Below are 22,215 nucleotides of genomic sequence, written 5' to 3' on the forward strand. Positions count from 1 at the left end.
TACTCCATTTTCAAACCATGTTTGACTGCCCGCTTGAGCCTATCTGCAGAGAACTTCAGAATAGGAAGGATGTTGTGATAAGTTTTGATAGGAGTGAGATCATGGAAGGGATTCTAGGCTTAACTATGGGAGCCCCCTGGATTTATTTAAGTCAGACCCCTTGTTCTGGGCTCCGATTCTACAGTCTCTATTTAATGCTGCGGCAAAGAATAGGTGCCCTCAGTCTTGGGCTTCTTCAACCATAGTCCCAGTTTTTAAAAAGAGCAATAGAAATAGTACTACCTGCTATAGGCCAATCTCGCTTAATGATTCAGTGGTCAAAGTGGTGAGTCGTGTCCTTTTACATAGATTAACAACCTGGGCAGATGAGAACAGGATCCTGTCGGATGTCCAATTTGGCTTCCGGCCAGGACGCTCCACTGTCGCACAGTGTCTTAACTTATTTATGATACTGAGTAAATACACTGTTGCGCATCCCGGAACCATCCACCTTGCCTTCAAGGATTTGTCATCTGCTTTTGACTGTGTAAATAGGGCCAAGCTATGGCAGTCCATGAGGGCAATGGGGGTGGAAAATAGCATTGTTCATTTTCTTGAGGACCTGCATTCATCAACTAAAGCCAATGTCAGGTTCTCACAAAATCTGCAGGTATCAAGGGACTGAGATTATGAAGGGTGTTCGGCAAGGCTGCATTCTGGCACCATTTTTATATTAATGAATTAGAAAGCATGCTGATGGCAACCGGAGCCGATTTCCCTTATGTAGGAGGGCGGAGCATTCCCGTCCTGCATTACGCGGATGACGCCGTCCTAATATCCAGAACCGAACTTATAAACTTAACTGCGTTGTCTGGATTTACGACAGATCGGGACTTGGCCATTAATACCTCAAAGACCTATGTCATGAAGGTGGGAAACACATAAAAAAGAGCTTTCAGTTCAGAACCGGTAATAAGATTCCCTGCACGAATGTTTTTTCTTACTTGGGGGTCTTATTCGATCAACTTAGATGGGACCCCTTAATCCAGAGAACAAAAGGTCGAACTGGTTGGGGTCAATGCAGCAATTTTTAATTTTGCCTCTATAGTGGGAAAGAAACCGACAGGAGCTATTTATAAGTGCATCAAGCAAAACGCTTAGCCATAGCAACTTATGGTAGTGAGAGCTGGGGATACACGGCAATAGAACCCCTTTAGGTAGTGGAAAATGGGTTTTTAAAAAGATTATGTGTCCCGCGAGGAACTTCGAACATAGCAGTACATGAGGAATATGGGGTCTCCTACTTAAGTGACACCCTTGCCCTGCGTCCCCTGATCTTCTGGTTAATGTGTTGGTTAAATGAGAATCTAATCCTCCCTCATCTGATATTAAGAGAATTCCTGTCCTTAGATAATGTGGCTGGTATCCCCTGGCTCAATTATATTAAAAGAGGGTTTGAATGGATTGGGCGGGGCGTTTTATTCTTTAAGCCAGATGCTATTGTAAGAAAGGATGTGAAATTAACCAAGTCAGCTTTTCTGAGCCAAAGGTAAGCAGATCGGGATGCAGGAGAGGCACGGAAACAGAGTGTTCGGGTATACTTATTGCTTAAATCGACGCCACTGTCAGAACCATACCTTATGGGGTCCTTAGCGACATGAAAAATTTCTTTTAACCAGGTTCCGGATGAACCTTTTCAATCTCCTGTTAGCAAGACCCAAGGGGGCTTCCAGAGGCCAAGTGCTAGGTTCCTGTGACTACAACGGAAAGTCTCCTCAGGATTTGCTGCACCATATTTTTTTGTAAATTATATGAAGTCCCCAGGAGGCATTTTTTAGTTCCTATTTTAAAGAAATTGAATATTAACCAAGTTAGACCAGCACTAATGTATCTTCAATTGTTGAAGGATGATTGTATCATTTTTACAGTAGGGTTTTTAAAAGCGACTATGAAATCTAGGCACTTTATGGACATGTAGAGTCTACTCATTTAGACCAGTTTTTAGATGATCTAGTGCATGGGTACTCCCAAACTTTCTCTCGGGGGCCAAATTTACAGTGTGGTTTGTGTCCGAGGGCCGCACCGGTGGGGGCGGGGTCAGTGGGGGAAGGGGCGGGGCTAGAGCAACAAAAAAAACTGGTACCATGAAGTTGATCACTGGTCCCTGCAGCAGACGCCTTCGTCCACTGAGCCACCAGACCCGGCATACACACACATCTCTCTCTCTCGTTCTTTTTCAGTCTCTCCCTCTTCCTACACCCTCCCTCCGACTCTCTCCCTCACCCCGTCCGCCTCGGTCTCTCTCCCTCCCTCGGTGTCTCTCCCTCCCTCGGTGTCTCTCCCTCCCTCGGTGTCTCTCCCTCCCTCGGTGTGTCAGCCTCCCTCTGTCAGCCTCCCTCTGTCAGCCTCCCTCTGTCAGCCTCCCTCTGTCAGCCTCCCTCTGTCAGCCTCCCTCTGTCAGCCTCCCTCTGTCAGCCTCCCTCTGTCAGCCTCCCTCTGTCTGCCACCCTCGCTCTCCCTCTGTCTGCCACCCTCGCTCTCCCTCTGTCTGCCACCCTCGCTCTCCCTCTGTCTGCCACCCTCGCTCTCCCTCTGTCTGCCACCCTCGCTCTCCCTCTGTCTGCCACCCTCGCTCTCCCTCTGTCTGCCACCCTCGCTCTCCCTCTGTCTGCCACCCTCGCTCTCCCTCTGTCTGCCACCCTCGCTCTCCCTCTGTCTGCCACCCTCGCTCTCCCTCTGTCTGCCTCCCTCGCTCTCCCTCTGTCTGCCTCCCTCGCTCTCCCTCTGTCTGCCTCCCTCGCTCTCCCTCTGTCTGCCTCCCTCGCTCTCATTCGCACCCGAGCACTTCACAGGTCTTTAAAAGACCATTGACATGTTAATGAGGCTTCGTTCACCTCTTAGGCCCCGGCAGCTCCACTCTGAATATGACGGGAATTGCCTGCCTCCACAGAGAAGCAGAGTCTGCCTCAGGGATGTTTGCTGACACTTTTTAAAATAAAAAAATTATTAAAAACACGTGTACAATGTTTGGATGGGCTTGCCGGGCCGCGGTTGGCCCGCGGGCCGTACTAGGAGTACCCATGATCTAGTGTGTGGTGACAGCCTTTTTTTTTTAACAATCTACTGTTTGTATGTATTGTATTTGTGCAACTTTTATGGTTTTATATTCTAAAACCAAATAAAGTTTGACTGACTGACGATACAGCAAACAAGCACAAAGCAAAGCCAACAGGCCTGGCTTGGTTTTAGTATACGTTTTAACTGTTGCGAGATAGGTTTAGATGCAATAAGAGAAAAGTCACCTGGGCAGCTAATTACATGTCAGGTGGCACACTGGGTGAAACACAGTTTTTTAGTTCACATGTTTTAAGACACGCCCTTAGTTACATATGACATGCCGCTTTAAAAGGGATCCTAGTTACGGTTCTTTGGCCACACACCTTGTAGAGCCCCTCACCAAGCACCTTTTCTTTCCACTTAAATCACTGTATACTAATTGGTGTGGCCTTTAAGCATGTACCAATTTACTTGCAGTATCACCTGAAGAAATAAAAAAATTATATATATATATATATATATATATATATATATATATATATATATATATATATATATATATATATATATATATATATATATATATACACACACACACACATACATACATACACACATACATATGTAAAGAACTGACCCAATTACTTAGCAGTAATCTTAATTACTTTTAGCCATATTCATGCAAGTCATGGTTGAACCACCGCAGGACAGGAATCAAAACACGAATGCCATTGACTAATCCCACTCACCTTCAACTGGGTACTAGTATAGGAAAGCATGGCCCCAGCACTTCCTGTAATACCAAATCAAATGCCTGATCCAGGAAGGGTGTGTAGGAATGTGATTAGCGGGAAGAATACGAGAAAGGCTAAGAAAAATAAAGACTGCTGGTGAATGAAGCAGGTCTTTACCTCTACATCCCTCATCCCAGTCACTTACTAAGTATACCAAAGCCAACAGGCCCATTGATATTTATATTTCATATATTAGATATTTTGTATGCCACGTCTCATGATTTAAACACCAATAGTTCTCATACTAGAAGTGTAAAAAAAAACTTATTTTATATTTTACACTGAGAGCGAAACATTTGTTCTCAAGGAGAATGTTCTTCAAATCGATAGTGTTTAACAAAAGTGTGCTCAAAAGCCAAAGACCCAACAATGCAAATTTCTTTGAGTGGCACAACCTCCATGGGGCTGCCATCCCTCTCGTAGAGCAACCTTAAACCTCTCCTGGACATTGCAGATCTCTGTTTGAATAATCAAACAGACTTGTCAAGCCAACATTCTACAGTAATTTTAGATGCTTTATTACCTTCTAAAGTCTACCAAAAAAAAAGATGAACTGAATGCTTGAATTAATCTCAGCCACTGGTAATTACTCGGGGCAACCTACCAATCCTTTATTATTTTGCACACAATGCCACCTTGACAGGTAAACCAAAAGTGAGAAACTGTCAGATTTCCTGTGGTTACTGGATTTGTGAATATAAACAAAAATCTTGTGCATCATCCAGCAAACTCAGTAGCTGCTTATCCTCAGAGGTAAAAGAAAGACGGATAATTTCTTGAGAACAATGAAACCTACAGTTTTACTTTAAGAAGCAAAGATGAATTTAGTTTAAATACTACGGCATTATTCAAGAACCTAAAGAAAGTAGGGTGAGAAAGAACAGCTGAAAGGTCTGTAGAAGTGATAAAGACACCAGGAAAAACGCCTTTGAAGATAGAAATTTAAAATCTAATAACTCTAATGGCTCAAATGGGAAGGACTGTAGACATTTCAAGACCAAAGTGAGACCCAAAGGTGAAGCTATAGCACGAAAAGAGGTCTAGCAACAGAAAAACTCAAATAGCTTTGATACAAAAGTCATAGTTCCCTATAAAGAAGGTTAATCGTCACAGACAGCTTTTATTACAAACCATTGCAACTTAAGGGTTGCCAAAGATAAATTAGTGTGAAACGGGAACTCAAGAATAGAAGACACCAGGGGCGTGGCTTGGAGGGCGAAGATGGCGGTCGCAGCTTAGAGGAGCTCCCGCCGGCCCGCACTTTATCCGCTCATTATCCTGGCCCCCGAGCCCGTAAACTGCCCTACCTGTGCTGGGTGTGTTCCGGGTGGCACCCAGACCTCTCCGGTGTGCCGCCCCGTTCCGCCGGCCGCTCCAGTGACCCGTGATTGTTGGCGGCGCAGTGCGGCCTGTTGTCCACAGGCGGAGCCGGGGCCTCGATTTTCGGGACGGAGGACCGACGGCCAGTGGTCGGGCCGGTCGGAGGACTCCCCGCCCGGAGACTGCGGTGCCGGAGCTAGCGGGACCCACTGGGAACGCCTGTGGAGTCGGAGGTTGTACCGAGGTGATCCGGTGACGGCGTGGAGGCGCCGCGGCCTGTGCGAACCCCGGGCGGCCGGGGCCTCGAATTTCGCGACCCCGGGCCGGTCCGAGTCAAGTTGACCGGGGATCGCTGAGGCTCACTCCTGGTGTTGGTGTGGCGCCTATTGTGCGTGGAGACCGCTGGGCACATACAGGAGGAGCCCGAGGAGGCGGGTTGCAGCTGGGGCCCGGCTGCCCGGTGGCCTAGTGTTTTGCCAGTAACGTGCGTTTTGAGGCGCGCCTCCCTTGGCCGGATTCCGGGACTGCTTGGGGCCGGTGAAGCAACGGAGGGAGTCCCCCGCTGGATCCTGCCTCGGACACTGGGGGCTTCGGAGTGAGATTGAGGCCTGCCTGGCCCTGGGGACGCCGATGCCTCAAGTTTGGTGGGCTCCGGCCGGGCGGCGTCTTCATTGGCTCCTGGACGAGGGTGTGGGCACAGTGCAGCTAGAGTGCTGGAAGGTTGAACGCCACGTCGAATTTGGAGGGCTAGAACTGGTGTTGCAGTGCTGGATGGAGTGGTGAATCGACGACGCTATATAGTGCCTACTGCCCGGGTGGTGTCTGGAGGTCGTCCACGGATAGTCCGCGACGAACAGTGAGTGCCCCCCCCCCCTCCTCCTCCCCTCTGGTGGCCCTGCTTCTAAGGCACTGTGAAGAGACATGTGGCCCGAGTGGTGATCTGGGCTATTCAGTTTGAGGACCCAAGTGCCTGCCCTGCCTCATCTGCTGCTGTGAGACACGAGTGGGGTGTGGGGTGGCCAGGAGGACGGCGGGGCTGGACGCCCCAGTGTCTTGAGACTATACTGTGTGTGCCCTGGCTCGTGGGTGAGGTCCGGACCGAGACCTTGGAGGCCCTGTGCAAGTGAAGAGACTGTCCTGTTTTGCGCTCCCATCGGGGCTTGCCACCCGGGACTTGGCTGCGGTGCCCGTGATCTGGGGGTGCCCACTGGTGACGGCGCTCAAGCCCTGACGGAGTCTCCTGGCCCCCCCGAGTGGACGCTGCTGTTGGATTGCTGTCGGCGTGGGACCCACCGCAAGGGCTTGGAGGCCCTCTTCATTGCCCCTAAACATGACGAGAGGTGGGGGCGGCACTGGTTCCACCAAACAAGGGCCGATCGATAAATTCACGGGACCCAGTGGAGGATCCGGGGCCTCCGGAGGTAGCCAGGGCACAGGTCCTGATAATGCGGCCCTAATGGCCGCCATTACGCAATCCAGAGACATGCTTGATGCCAAAATAGGTGCGGTTGGAGCCGATGTCATGCTGCTGCGTCAAGATCTCCGCAATGCTGTGGCCCGCATCACAGAAACCGAAACTCGGATTACAGGGGTGGAAGATGATGTGGTGGCCCTCAAGAAAAAGGTGGAGGACATGGCCAGGATCCAAAAGGGGCTGGCGCTCCGTGTCGAGGACGCGGAAGGGCGGGCGCGAAGAAATAATCTGCGCTTCGTGGGCTTTCCAGAGGATTGTGAGAAGGGATCCATGGATGCGTTCTTGACACACTGGTTGGAGAGTTGGCTTCCCCCAGACGTCCTGTCGCGCTGCTTTGTAGTGGAGCGCGCCCATAGGGCCCTAGCGCAGAAACCGCCGGCAGGAGAGCGACCACGTCCAGTCATCGCTAAAATTCTCAACTTTCATGACAGGAACGTTATACTTCGAGAAGCGAGAGCCAAGGAGGACTTGTTGTTCGAGGGCCACAGGATTATGATTTTCCCAGATTATACCAAGCTGGTGCAGCAGCAGCGCCGATCCTTCCAAGATGCGAAAGCCAAATTACGTGGACTGAAAATACAATATTCACTGTTGTACCCGGCTCGTCTAAGAGTTGTGTTTCAATCCAAGACCCACTTTTTCGACACCCCGGAGGCGGTGTTTAGCTGGACAGACGAGACAGTCTGGATCCGACCGAATGCCCAGCCGGGCCTGAACCCCGGAGCATCGCGTGGGTCGTCGCAAGAGAGAGGCGAATCTTCCAACAGGAACAGGAGACCCAGGAAGTCTCGGTCACGGCAACGCTCCCGATCCGGGGGTGGCCGGCTGGATGGTGCGCAGTCGGACACTGCTCAGTCTGGGACTGGGACCTGAGGGCCGTGGAGTCCCATTCCTGCCTCCTGAGCGACATTTCGTCACTAGCCTCTGCTGCTGGCCTTGGGGGTAGAATTCCTGATTGATGGGCTGGCGCATGGTGTGGTGAGATCTAGGCCATGGCTGGACGCAGGAAGGGCGCAGTATTTGTTGTAGTACTGTCCCGCTGCACTTAAGCGGTGGGTCACATGTGATTAATGGGGCTCGGGTACTGACCCATGGGCGGCCTAATCCTCTCACGTTCGAGGGGGGGCCCTAAGGGGAGGTACTGTTAGTTGGGGAGAGTAGGGGGATCCATTGGCATGGGTGGCTTTGGGCGCTCTGTTTTGGGCCTGAAGCTCTTTATGCCGAGACAGGTACTTCAGTGTTCCATGAGGTATAGGGGTGGGGGAGGGGGGATAGGCGGAGGTTTGGTAGTTGGGGGAGTTGTGTTGGTGGACAGGGTGGGGGGGGTACGGGGTGGTTGGGCAGGGATGCACGTGATTTTTGCTGCTGTGATTTCTGTAATACAAGGTGCTTGGGCTAGGTCCGGGGGCTTTCAGATGCTCTCCCACCGAGACTATGGGTGATTCCCCAGAGAAGGCGCCTGTTAGTGGCTCCATGAGAATTCTCAGTTGGAACGTCAGGGGAATGCTGGACAAAATTAAACGGGGAGCAGTGCTGCGCTGGGGTAAGAGGGACTCAGCGGATGTCATGTTATTACAGGAGACGCATATGTTGGGAACGAAGATACTGAGTTTGCAACGATTTGGCTAACCCAGGTGTTCCACGCAGGCTTCACCAGGGGGTCGAGAGGGGTAGCTATCCTCATTCATCGACGACTGTCTTATACTCACGAACGCCATTGGCTCGATCCCCAGGGTCGGTATGTGTTTGTCAAGGGCATGATTGGTGTAGAACCTGTAGTGTTCGGCAGTGTATATGCTCCCCCACCCCTGCAGTGGTCCCTGGCGGAGCGCCTGTTTGAATTGTGGGCCGAAATTCCGGACTGCCTGGCTGTGATAGGGGGCGACTGGAATGACGTGGTGGATGTGGGTCTGGACAGATAGAGAATGCAAGTGGCCGCAGTAGCACCTACCCCTACACGTCTGAAAGCAATGATTGATGGGTTGGGTTGGGTGGACGTTTGGAGGCATTTACATGTCAGGACGCGTGAATACACGTATGTGTCAGCAGTGCATGGCTCCTTCTCCAGGTTGGACTGTGTGTTTGTACCTGGGGCCTTCCTCGATAGGGTGAAGCAGGCCGTGATACAACCTCGAGGACTGTCGGACCACTCCCCGGTCGCGGCACGGATTGAACTGCGTAAACCGCACCAGCCGTTCCGTTGGCGGATGTCATCGTGGCATCTCCAACAGACAGATTATACGACACACATGCACGGAGCGATAGCCCAATATTGGCAGGAGAACTTGACCGAGGGCGTGGATAGTGTGACGGTCTGGGAAGCCATGAAACCCACATTGCGGGGCGTAGACATCGCCTGGTGTGCTACCGCCCGTCAGAAGCGCCAGGAGGCCACAGTGGCAGCTGCGGCCAAGGTGAGAGCATTAGAAGAGCGGTGTAGAGGGGATAATGGCGATGTGGCGCTCAGACTGCTCCTACAGGCGCAGCAATCGTATGCCTCGGTCCTACTGGACGAGGCTCGACAAGCCTGGCTGGCCACGCGGAGCAGGGTGTACCAATGGGGCGACAAGTCCTGCACAATGCTCCACCGGTTGTGTCAGCAAACTCTGCAGCCCATCTCTCTGCCGGGCCTCACGGACGGAGAGGGGATTGCCATGACGGACCCTGCTGCCCTTGCGGCGAGCTTTGCCGACTACTATAAGGTACAATACGCCCCACGAGATAGTCTCCCACCGGAGGCAATCGACAAATTTATAGCTGACCTCCCCCCCAGAGCGATATCGGATGAAGCCAAGACGGCTCTAGACCTTCCCCTGTCGGCGGAGGAACTGGGCGACGCGCTGGAACAACTCAACACTGGTAAGGCGCCCGGACCGAGTGGCTTTCCCAGTGAATTTTACAAAAAATTTCATTTGCAGCTGGGACCGCACTATCGACAGGCTTTGGAAGCAGCGCGGGAGAGTGGTAGCTTGCCGGTGGACTGGCGTCAGGCTGAGATTGTGGTGTTCCAGAAACCGGGCAGGCCCCCTGACAGGCACGACTCGTATCGCCCAATATCTCTCATTAATTTTGAAGCCAAATTATTGGCTAAGGCGTTGGCGAATCGTCTCCTCCCATACATAGCAGATCTGGTCCACCCGGATCAGGCGGGCTTTATGCCGGGCAGAGCGACAAGGCACAACATCAGACGGGCACAGGTAGCGGTAGGTGCGATGAGGGCGACTGAGGAGCGGGCGGCGCTCCTACTGGCTGACATCGACAGAGCGTTTGATTCTGTCAGCTGGGCTTACCTTTTTGCTCTATTACCGCGCCTCAATTTGGGTCCAGTTTTTGTCTCGTACGTCAAACTGCTGTACACTGACATCACCGCCTCGGTACGTATTTCGGGGGCCATCTCAGAGAGATTTCCGGTTGCTAGGGGGACCCGGCAGGGATGCCCTCTGTCCCCGTATCTCTTTGCGCCGGTCATGGAGCCACTGGCTGCGTGGGTGCGCATGGACGCGCAGCTTTGTATGGAGTGCGGGCCTCACAGACAGGATCGCGCTATATGCGGATGACGTCCTTTTCTTTTTGACAGACCTTGATCGTTCGGGCCCGCGAATTTTGGAGATACTGCGCATTTTCGGTGACGTCTCAGGACTCTACCTCAACCCGCGCAAATCGACTCTTTGGGTGCTGGGGGGCCGGCCCGAGGTGTCTCCTTGGGCATCGGATCTGCAGGTAGCGATTGGTGGACTGAAATATCTGGGAGTCTTCCTATCAGAGTCTGCTGCAATTGCGTGGGAGCGTAACATACAACCGGTGTGGGACAGGGTTCAATCCGACGTCAAAACGTTGTCGCGCATGCCTCTTAATATCTATGGCAGATCTGCTATATTTAAGATGGTGGCCCTCCCTAGACTACTGTACCAGCTACAAAATCATCCACACAGAGTGGACCGCAGTGGTTCCGTCGTGTGAATTCCTTGCTGGGCCGCTTTTTATGGGCTGGGGGTGCTTCTAGGGTAGCACTGCGGACTTGCTTTTTGTCCACGTACTGTGGAGGTCTCGCAACATCAGACATCTTGTCATACTACCAGGCCTCTCATTTGTTGGTTTTAAATGAGTGGTGGTACGGTGGACGTGACGATCCGGCATATGCCCTGGAACATTTTCTGATGGGAGATGCCACGCTCCATACACTCTTGTATTCAGCAGGGCGGCGGAAGACTCTGCCACAAGTGTCTCAAGTAGTCTTCCTGATTTGGAAACAGGTACTGCGTCGCATGGGATGGTGGGGACGGCTGACGGCTGAAACTCCACTGTGGAATAACGGACAGCTCCCTGCGCTGGCCTCACTACAAGGGTTTAGTGGCTGGGACTCCATAGGGATCTCGTCGCTTGGTCATGTCCTTACCGGGACTACCCTTAAATCCTTTCAAGCACTCAGCACTGAGTTTGACATGCCCAAGACCCAGTTTTTAAAATATCTACAGCTTCGTCATGCTCTGGCGCCGAGTCTGGTGGAGCTGGACCAGCTTCCGGACTTTAGCCCCGTGGAAGCTAAGCTCTTCATGGGAGACCTGGGGGATAAAAAAGTCTCGAAAATCTACCAAACACTGGTCACTCACTGCTCCTCTTCCCTTGTGTCGTTGAAGGCCTCCTGGGAGGTGGATGTTGGTCCGTTAGATGAGGATGACTGGCGGGAGGCACTAGAGTCCCCCCGAGGAGCGGCTATAGCAGTGAGATTGCGATTCATACAATATAAATACCTGCATCGGGCCTATTACACCAGAGAGGGACTGTGGAGGGCGGGCCTTATTGCTTCCCCAGACTGCCTGCGCGGCCGAGAGAGGCACATTGGTGCATACTGTGTGGTCGTGTGTGGGCCTGGTCCGGTTCTGGAGTGGTGTGTGGGACTGCCTGTCGGAGGTGCTGGGATGGGATCTTCCTCGTACACCTAGATTGGGTCTTCTTCATATCCTAGATCAAGTGGGTGGTAACATATATAAGTGCCATCTCCTTCTGCTGGGCCTCGTTGTGGCCAAGAGGGATCTGGCGAGGGCCTTGAAGAGTGACCGCGCTCCCCCACTTAGCGCCTGGAGGGCGGGCTTAGATTTTCTCATGGGGCTGGAATTGCCAGTGTTTGAGGCCAGGGGCTGCCCTCGGAAACATTACAAGATCTGGAAGCGGTGGGCGGACTACAGAGACCGGACATTGGAGCCCCCCACTGAAACAGATGATAGTCTATCCACTAATTGAGACCTCGGGGCCTGGATAGCTCCAAGACACTTAGTTGTGTTTCCTTATGTGTACTGCAGCTGATTGTGATCACGTGCATAGGGTTAGGGCGGGATAAGGGGTGGGTAGTGGGGAATGTTACAGTTACGGGGGATAATGGGGCGGGTGGGAGCTAGTTAAAAGTTTGGGCTGTATGTATATTCTATTGCATATTGCCCACTGACGTGTTCTCCTGATTTTGGGGGACTGTACATTTGATCTGCTTGAACTTCTAATAAACACGGTTGTGAAAAAAAGAATAGAAGACACCAAGCAAGAAGTAGAAGAGACCATATGAGAAACACAATGAATCAAAATTTCACTAATGTCTAGTATGACTTGAAAGTTGAAGGGCTTTCTGAACCTTGAATAGCTTCAATACCATTAGAGGACAACCCTTTTTGTACAAGACTCAACCATTCAACCTCCAAACCGAAAGGATGATTTTTGAGTGACCCAGAAGAATGACAGACTTCAGGGGAGATGAAATAAGAGCAAGAACACAAGGAGGTTAAAGGGTCAATGCCAAAAGTGTAGCACTAGATTATAGCCACTTTCTCCCTCAAGATGTTCAATATTCTCTGAATCAAGGGAAAGGAGAAAAGGCATACATGAGCTCCTTTGCCAATGAAGAATATCTACTCCCCATGTTCCTTTCTTCAGCAACCTGGAACAAAACCTGTGGAGCACTGCTTCAGAAACGTTTTAGAACCACGACTCACTTTTAAGAACGACAAACTTTTGCGCCCCACCTACTTTTAATGGACATAAGGCGGGCTATTTTTTTTTTTCACTAAAGCATTGCGCGGTAGCGCACAGTCATACTTCTGATAACAGGCCGCCATTTTAACACATCCATCGGCTCTAATGTCTCCATGTAATGATGCTTTTGAACCAAAGGAATAATACTTTGTAAAGTAGCCATCTTGAATGGAATTTTCTTAATGTACTTGTTCGGAGTTTTTAAGTCAATGACAATCTGAAATTTCTGCTCACTTTTTCGACAAGGAAAACAATTAAATAAACTCTCTCCGTTCTGAGACTGAAGCACTGGAACAATTGCGCTCTTCTTGATCTGTAATGAAATGCCTTCTTTTAAAGACATTTTGCCTCTGCAGTCCAAGGGTATGGCGTAGGAATCATCCCCAAATCCGTTAAGAGGGAGGTGAATCCTGTTACATAACCATGTTTAACGATCTTCAAAACCCATGCATCTGTGGTGGAGCTTGGGAAATTTCCAGAAAAGTATATTTTTTTAGGGCATTGATGTGAAAATGATTTAAACTACTTTCTTTCATAATTCTGTCTGTAGCACAGCAGCCAAAAGACTCGCTTGTACGAAAAAGATGAATCAGAATTCTTAGATCGATATTTTCTGAATTTTTTTTTGTCTTTTTGAATATTTTATTTAACTTCTTTTCCAGCTTACCAGAACAACGTTTTCCCTTCAAAATGCACTCTTAAGACAGTTACCTTTTGCACTGAATCTGTATTCCAAGCATTCAAAAACAGGTTGTAAAGAGCAGCACCAGAGGCACCAGCGTAGGGCTGAAGCTCTTACTGTATCAAATGAAAAATCAGACAATTCCACCCGACGTTCCACTTCCCCCAACCAATGTGTGTTATCTGACCCTTCTGAAAGGCTCTGAAGAGGGTTTTAAACTCCGACAACAAAAGCTGGAAGGTGTAAGCACTGTAAACACCCGTTTTCAATGCTAAATGTGCTCAAGCATACACCTTTAGGGCTGCATCTAGTTTTCCTCCGCCAGATCGTTTAAAACGTTTAATGCTGCTATGGTAGACCTACCAACCAGAGTCCACATTTACAGAATCAGTGAACATTTACTCCATGGGGTACGATTTTGTCACAAACCTGACGAGATTAATTGTGTCTGGGCGCTTTGAAAATACCTACGGGGGGGGGGGGGGGGGGGGGGAGCTCTTTACCTACCTGCTCTTCACTGTGGACGCTGGTCTTTTCGGTCCCCCCTCCCGCAGCTCCATTCTTCGCGGCCGCCGAGCGGAGGAGGGGACTACTAATCCCAGGCTCCTCAGCGGCGAAAGCCGCCCATGCCATTTCTGCGCCCGGAGGCGCATTTAATCGGAGGGCAGCCCCCGCGTCGCGGGACCGCGCCGGGCTAGGCCCGGGCAAAGGGCGGGCCGTCCGAGGCCAGACGAGGCTGGGCTGGGCCACCCCCCTTTACATCTGCTCTTCGGGACACTTACATTAAGATCGTAGTATTTTATAGTAACATTATTAACTGGACTCATAATAGTTCGAACAGTGCAACAATAGTGCTATAATTAACTCTCCGTGATCCCGAGTTTATTGTTGTATCTGATTTTATCCCTGTAAATATACGTCACAGAAAGATGAATACAGGTCTTAGCAAAGGCAGAAAATCCTTGGTGGGAGGGTCCGTTAGAGGGACATTAGATCAGTTTATAACCAGGGCCGCCTCAGTGTTAGAACGCGAGATAGCTCTCACTGAGCGGCGTCTGTCTTCAGAACTCATTGTATAATAAACGCTCGTCCCTGGGCCCTATCCAGCTAGCGATCACCCCCACCAAATGAAAGTACGGAAAAAGATTTAATTAGTGACATCAGAGTCCCTTTACAGTTACAAGACCTAACAGTATCAACTGAATTAAACAGGGAACATAACACCAATGACTCAAATATAGAACCACCATTAGAAATTACATCTGAGGAGCATATATCAATAACACCTCTTAAACCTACCCCAAGAAAGAAAATACAAAATAAATCATTGGGACTAGGGCTTGTAAAAAATTTTTTTAAAAAAAAGCGCGGGGGGGGGGGGGAGAACAGTCAAACTGGTAGGCGCGCAAAAACACCCAAAATACTCTTGAGCCCCTTAAAGGGCCCAAGAATAGCTGTAAGGAAGACCCTGCCCGATCATTTTCCCCCCCACATTGCTATCCCACTAAAGATCTAATGGGAAACATTGAGCAACTAGTTAAATCCCTATTACTACCACTTGTGGAGAGGGTGAAAAGAATGGCATAACAATTGGGGTCCATAGAGGAAGCAATTGCAACCAATACCGAATTAACCAGGGAACTGACAACCCACAGGCAGAACCAGCCCACATGTGTAATACCTACAGGGTTGAAACCAACTAATGTAACGAATAGTGTGGATTTATTACCCGCATCCAATGAAAACATACTGGCACCCTTGAAAACAGATAAAGGTCATACGATCCATAGGGGAGAAAGAGCTGGCTGTTGGACAAGTTATCAAACCAGATAATACCCATGGAAACACTGTCAGGATGCTCCCCTCTGATAAGAACCCAATGGGAATTCCACAACAAATAGATCTGCCACCGGAGGCGGCACCCTATGTTGTGGTACTTACCGGGGTCCCGGAACTAGTAGCCAGGAAAACAGAAGGATATCTGCACCCGGTGTGACTGAGACGTGAGGAATTGCCGTCGATAACATTTATACAGAGGATACCTGAAGTTGTGATGTCGACTTGAAGGAACTAGACATCGATATATGTTGTGAAAAACGATTTAAGATTTAGAATTCATGATGACGACCTAACTGAAGTTCAACCCTGATTTATTGAAAGAGAAAACGATAAGAGCCCTGAGGAAGTTGTGTGGCATATGACTGATGCCTGACGAAACACGTGTTGGCTGCAGAATTGGCTGATATATTGGAAATAAAAGGAACCAACCTCACGTTTATTGACACTTTGATTTGTAATAAGACTAATATTACTGTGATACATCATTGATACTCCCGAATACTGACGGAACTTTCATGAAAGAAAATACGAGTGTTTGAAGACTTTGTCACTGGACCCGGAATTTATACATCTTTAATCTGAGTGCTCAGCAGGAACTTTAAATTGTAACAAATAGATCTGCCACCGGAGGCGGCACCCTATGTTGTGGTACTTACCGGGGTCCCGGAACTAGTAGCCAGGAAAACAGAAGGATATCTAGAACTCAAAAACAAAGTAGTACACTGGCTGAGAAAAAATAGGCCATTACCCCCCCAATATAGATGATGAAATCCTGCACGTAAAAAGACTAGGTTGGGTGGGGCGCAGACCGAAGGACATGCAAGGGGATGTTATCATTATCAACTTTAGGGATCGCAGGGTAATTACACACATTGGCGATTGGTACAATGAGAGAGGTGGGGGAGGAATTTCGACACACGACTTAAGTTACTTCTCCCCCAATCCTTACTGACTAATCCTCTAAACCCCCGGACCCCATACATGCGTAACATAGTAGGCCCCAGTTTTAATATTCCTAACCTTCAATCGTTTTGCCACGTTTTTCTGGACTGGAAGGAGTAGATTGACTCTTTAATCTGGCACTCAGGGACCGCTATGCACCCAAACATTCAGAAACACTAGCGGCCCCTAAGGGTGGATATGAAGGTGAACAGATCAATCCAATGGATCCCAGTAATTTGCACGTGGAAACAAAATCCATTGAATGAGATGGCTTAAAGGGAGGGAGCCGGGTTAGGGAAGAACACATAAGCCACAAAGATACGGACACTTTGCCCAACATCAATTTGGCAACGACCTTAGGCACTTATGACGAACTTGTGGAAAAAATTAATCTGAGGGAGACAAGTAAGAGGGTACAACAACATATACAGTTTAATCCGACATTGATTAAATCATATGAGCTACAGGGAAAGGATCCTGCAAACACCAAGGATTCAGATATGGGCACTAACATCTCCCCTATAATCTGTGAGTTTATCAATCCGAATACCCTACTGTCAGTTAACACCCCATTAATCAAATCCTTAACATACCATAAGGAGCACGAACTGCACCCTAGCTTCCCTCCAGCCCCAGGTACAATGGAGGGCTTAATAGCAAGGGTGAATAGTCCCGTCTCCATCACAGAGGCTCAACCTACTAACAACTTATTATGTTGGAATGTGGCAGGTCTATCTGACAAAATTACTAATCCCCTATGGCTGGAAACCGTGACCCAATACAGTGTTGTTTGTATACAAGAAACATGGACAATCAATGAGTTTCACCTCTTGGGTTACAAGACTCTCGATACCCCAGCCACGCCTAGTTTGTATGGCAGAAATAAGGGGGGATTATGTACATATATTTCAACTAATATAGGACCCACAGACGTAAAGTTTACATCCACAGAGTTTAACCAAGTCATTGTCACTTCTTGGGCAGCTCTAAAAAATTTCAAATTGGTAAACTTCTATAAACAATATTCCAACTTTATTAACTGAAACAGTTGTTAACAACCTTAGGTTAAATCTATCTAAAATAGAGAAGATGGACGGAGACATGGCCCTTTTATGGGCAGGGGATTTTAACTGCCCTCTGTGTCCCCGGGGCAAGGCGGGCATTTGTGGATTGGGAGACAAGGACAATGCTCCCACGCATTTGTCACTCTAAATTAGGGGACCTTCTGAATAGTCTAACCTCCCAATTTGTTCTGTCCTATGTTAATGAATTGTGCTCCCCAGTTAAGCCCTTCCGACCCACCTTTAATGGGAGAGGATGCAATTCAACCATCGATTATATACTTTTATCACCAAGGTACTCCGGGACAATACTTAATTGGGATACACTAGATATCGTCTTAAGTGACCATTATCCCATTTCCATGATCCTAAAATTTAATGACTCATCAAATAAAATTAATAGCATTTTACATAGTCCGCCCGCTAAAACTTGCTAGTACCAACGGGTACTACATCAAATGGGACAAAGTGGTGCCTGCGGACCTTTTACAAACTCTAGTTAAAAATACTTATGAGGACATCCAGACATGCCTCTCGATTAATGACGAGCACCAGATAGTTATTAACTAGTTTACTAAAATCTTATTAGAGATAAAAAGACTTTTGACAAGGGCACCTAGACATGCTCCACAAAACAGACAAGGCTGGTTTAATGAGAGCTGCACTAAGGCACTTAAAGCACTAAAAGAGGCCTTACATATCATCCCAAGATCACAGGTAAAAATCCGGATAGCTAGGCATACTTACCGTGCTGCTTTATCAAGCAGGAAAAAACAACTAAAGAAAGTTGTATGGCTGGCACTTCAGGAGGCAACCGACAGGAGGGACAACACAGCCTTTTGGAAGGCAGTAAATGCCCCTTTCCGGCAAAGTAAGCAGGCTGCTAAAATAGACCTAGTATTACCTGGTGATACTTGGGTCACACACTTTAGTAGCTTATACGATAAAGCGGAACCTGTGGATTCTGGGAACATACAGAGAACTGACTATGGTGCATCCACAGGGCATACAATACATAGTGCATTTCCGTTAGGCATCATATTTGAATGTGAGGAAGTCCTTATGGCATTGAAGGAAAGCCCTTCGGGGAAGGCCCCCGGCGCGGACTGTGTCCCCATAGATGTTTATAAATCAAAGATTGACCTATGGGCACCCCTGCTCACCAACGTATTAAACTCTTTAAATACCTCCGGATTTATCTCAACCTGGCCAGAGGCTATTGTAGTGCCGATCTTCAAAAAAGTTGACAGGAATGACCCTTCCTGTTACCGTCCAATTTCACTACTCGATGCCCTAATGAAGGTTGCCGGGAGGATTATTTTAAACAGAATTTATGAGTGGACAGAAGAGCACGACGTTATCTCGAATTTACAATATGGTTTTAGAGCAGGCAAAGGAACCATAGAAAAAGGTTTAAACGTAGCCCTACTAGCCAAATACACTCAGGCAAAAAAAGGAAACCTCTTCGTGGACTCAAGTTCCGCATTTGATTGCGTAGACCATGAGCTGCTCTGGGCGATACTCTGAGATCGGCTTAGATAAACATATCCTCTTGTTTATAAAAACTCTACAGGGGGGCAGGAGCACGAGTCAGATACGGAAGAGGGGGTGAGTGCTCTGACAAGATCCAGATCCGCAGAGGAGTAAGATAGGGGTGCATTTTAGCACCTCTGCTCTTCACTCTATACATAAATGCAGTTGGCCAACATCTCAACGGAGCATACCATGACTACCCTACCATTAACGGGATTCCAATACCCATACTTTTATATGCGGATGATGTCGCTATAATGTCGCAAACAAGGGTAGGACTACAAAGGGCAGTAGGGAAGTTCACCGAGTTCATGAAAAATAGGGGGTCTACATGTGAATGTCTCCAAAACTTTTAGCATGTCCTGTGGAACTGGGACTAGAAAAACAATGCCCAATTTTCCTGGACGGTAGAAAAGTGGAGAACACAGATAGGTTTTCATACCTTGGCATCAACTTTGATAGAAGGGGCACTTGGCAGGGAGCCGTAATGGCAAGGGGCCTAGCGTTCTCCAGGGCTACGGGCGCACCGATTAATTTTGCGAAAAAAATTGGGATGACACAGGACCATCTCGCCTTCAGGAAGCAACTCAAGACCTGGCTGTTCGAGCAGTAGCGTCCCCCCCACCTTTTTTTGGGGGGGGGGAGTTTTATATAGCACGAACTAGACCCGAACCGAATCAGGTATCAGAGCGCTTTACATAGCACAAGTTAGGTTTTTTTTTTTACATGAGGACACACTTTCATTTTTAGGCACGGGGAGATTAAGTGATTTGCCCATAATCACAGGAGGTTTTGGCGTCGTTACCGAGACTCGAACCCAGATCCCCAGGTCCAAGGTCGAGCGCCTTAGCCGTTAGGCCAGCTCCTCTCCCCCTAACGGGCGAGTAGCTCGCTCTACAAATTCTCTGATTGATTGGAGGAAGGCCGGTTAGGGCCCTCTTACAGATTTATAAAGCCAAATGCATATCAACTGGCAAATACGGAGCTGGGATCTGGGGGATTGCGCACGCAGATACGCTGCAACGCTCCGAGAACTTTTTCCTTTTTTACTTACTGGCTGCCACTCGGGTCACAGCAACATGTGGTCCACAGTGAATTAGGTCTTACATATATCACGGACATCATAAATTCCTCACCTATCTTACTGTGGCACAATGTCTGGGCAAGCAGGAGACTAGTTTGAACAGAGAAGTTATAAAAGATTGTCTCAGCTTGGCCGGTGCTGATAATATCAAGTGGCTTAAATATGTGAGAAATACGCTCAATGATATTGGGCACCCGGAATTCTTTTCTAACCCGGCAACCATAAACACTGTGCCCAGAGCTACTCTTAAAAAATTGGTCTTACAGCACATGGATAGTAACAGATGGTCTGTAGAAAAGGGTAAGCGCATGGTCGCAGAGCACCAATTGACCATTAACACTGAAGGGGTACAACAGTACTTAACCTTAGAACCATCCCCCTTCACTCGTATGCTCTTGACCCGCTTTTGTACCGATACTTTTTTTTAGATTAGTCACTTTCCCACAATGTAACAATTGGACTAGAAATACAGAAACCTGTCCGTGTGATAACACCTCACCCCAGTCTAACATCCACTGCATATTATTCTGCGGGTTCTATTTGCTCCCGAAGGAAAGTTTCTTGAAACCCCTACTGAAGTTTTGGGGCATACGAACCTGCAGAGTGGCCTATTATAAATTAAAAACCCTAGAAAACGCACGTCTTTAAAGTTGTATCTACTTATCTAAAAGCGGTTGTCAGGGCCAGGACCTCGATGCAATCTTAGAACAACTGGATTAGCAAATGTCATTATCTGTTTTTAACATCAATTTATTCTGTTTTTGTGAGTAAGTGTCCCGAGTACTGTATCACTTTTTAGCTATTTTTTAATGTATCTACTTTTATATGCCAATGGCATTTTATCATGCTGTTTTTAAAATGTATGCTTTTATGGTTCTGTTTTTACAAATCGAATAAAGCTTTATGAATTTGTATCACCATATTTTCATTCACATAAAAATTACCTCTTTTCTATATGAATAGCAATTTCATGGCTAGTGAGTTAATGGGTTCAAGCCCCTGCCCCGTCTTTGGTTCAGACTCTCCAACTGTTATCTCCTCAATCTGTGGGGTTTTGTTTGGTAGTTGGCAGGTCTGTAGCAATGAGCTGAGGGTGGGGGAGGTTAGTAATAGCATTCCTGTTTTGGTTCCGGTCCTGCGGCGATGACTGGGACGAGCAGTGCTTTAAATGGAAATATCTAAGTGCGGGTACTCACTATTTAGAGTGCCTGTTTGCTTTTCAGATGGGCGGGTACTTCTCCCATTACATTTATTGAGGGATTACATTGATCAGGAAGCTAAAACGACGTTATTAGCAAATGAGGAGGTTAATTAAGCAGGAAGGGGCGCTCACCATTTGTGCACACTAAACAGATTCCGTTTGGAGCCGTGCCACTTGGCCCCTTGCTGTGTTGTAGGATACCTTCTCGAGTATAAGCTTCATAACCAGAACCACTGCGCGCGCTCGGATTCCGAGGCCATTATGACAATGTTAAAAACAAAGTAACACATACCAGGAACTGGAGAAGACAGCCTGCACAAGGGGTGACGCGCAACAAGCCTAGTTTCTTTATAATACTGTGGTAGATTGGTTGATATTTTGGCGCGAGGGGTGTCCCGCCCCGCACTCTCCGTTTCTCCCATGTTAGACACCCTCCCGCCTCCCCCACTCCCTCCCAAACGCTCGGCCGGCCAGCCCGCTCTCCATTCCCAGAGAGAACCTCTCAAACGCCCCACGTACATCTTCCCTCAGAGCGCTTCATACATCGTTTAATTCTTGTTTACTGAAAGTCTCCAATGCCAGCCCTAGTTCTGTCGCCAAAGTTAACCGGCGTCTCTGGACTACCCACGTCGGCCCTCACCACCACCACACACCGTACCTCTCACAGACAGCGGTTCTCCTCTCAGTGACTCCAAAACCCCGCCCACAAGACATACCAATTGGTTTCTCGGCCCAAGCTACCAGCCCCGCGCAGGTCTTTGATTGGTAAGTATCCAATCCTTTATCTTTTGAAAAAACAGGGCTTCCGTTTTACCTCTAGCCCCCTGGGAAATGTAGTTCCTGGTGTAGACCGGAACAGAGGAGAGGATCTGGGGGTTGAACATTTACTATTGAATAACGTGACGTGAGGGTTACATATGACCATGAGCCCGCCTACCAACCAATCAGACTTTTAAAACTGTGCATGATATGCGGAAGTGTATTTAGCCGTCTGCAATTCAGGTATTTTGTACTTTAGACCTCCATTGTGTAACGTTAATATTTTTATTTAATGCGATTTTATATAGCGCGAACATTACCCGAAGGTGTCAGAGCGCTTTACAAAAGAACCAGTTGCGTTACTTAAGGACGCGAGTTACATAAGAGATACAAACAGAACAAATTGTAAATGTACACGTTGTAAAGTCACTCAAGGAAGAGATACAAACAGAAAAAGTTGCAAATGTAC

General features: G+C 48.3%; 1 protein-coding gene across 10 annotated transcripts in view; it reads right to left on the reverse strand.

Moving 5' to 3' along the window:
- Positions 1-21,820, reverse strand: part of RNF4 (ring finger protein 4) — a 405,745-nt gene extending 383,925 nt beyond the window's left edge. For 4 of the 10 annotated variants that reach the window (XM_078678580.1, XM_078678585.1, XM_078678588.1 and 1 more), the window contains exon 1: positions 21,646-21,778. The gene's annotated coding sequence lies outside the window, so the exon portion shown is untranslated. Of the gene's footprint in view, positions 1-21,506; positions 21,779-21,801 lie in introns of those variants that run through there. The other 6 variants (XM_078678583.1, XM_078678587.1, XM_078678584.1 and 3 more) reach the window with 5 other exon arrangements.
- Between the last annotated feature and the right edge of the window lie 395 nt (positions 21,821-22,215).

This window comes from Lissotriton helveticus, chromosome 2_2, assembly GCF_964261635.1.
Source record: "Lissotriton helveticus chromosome 2_2, aLisHel1.1, whole genome shotgun sequence".
Lineage (NCBI taxonomy): Eukaryota > Metazoa > Chordata > Amphibia > Caudata > Salamandridae > Lissotriton > Lissotriton helveticus.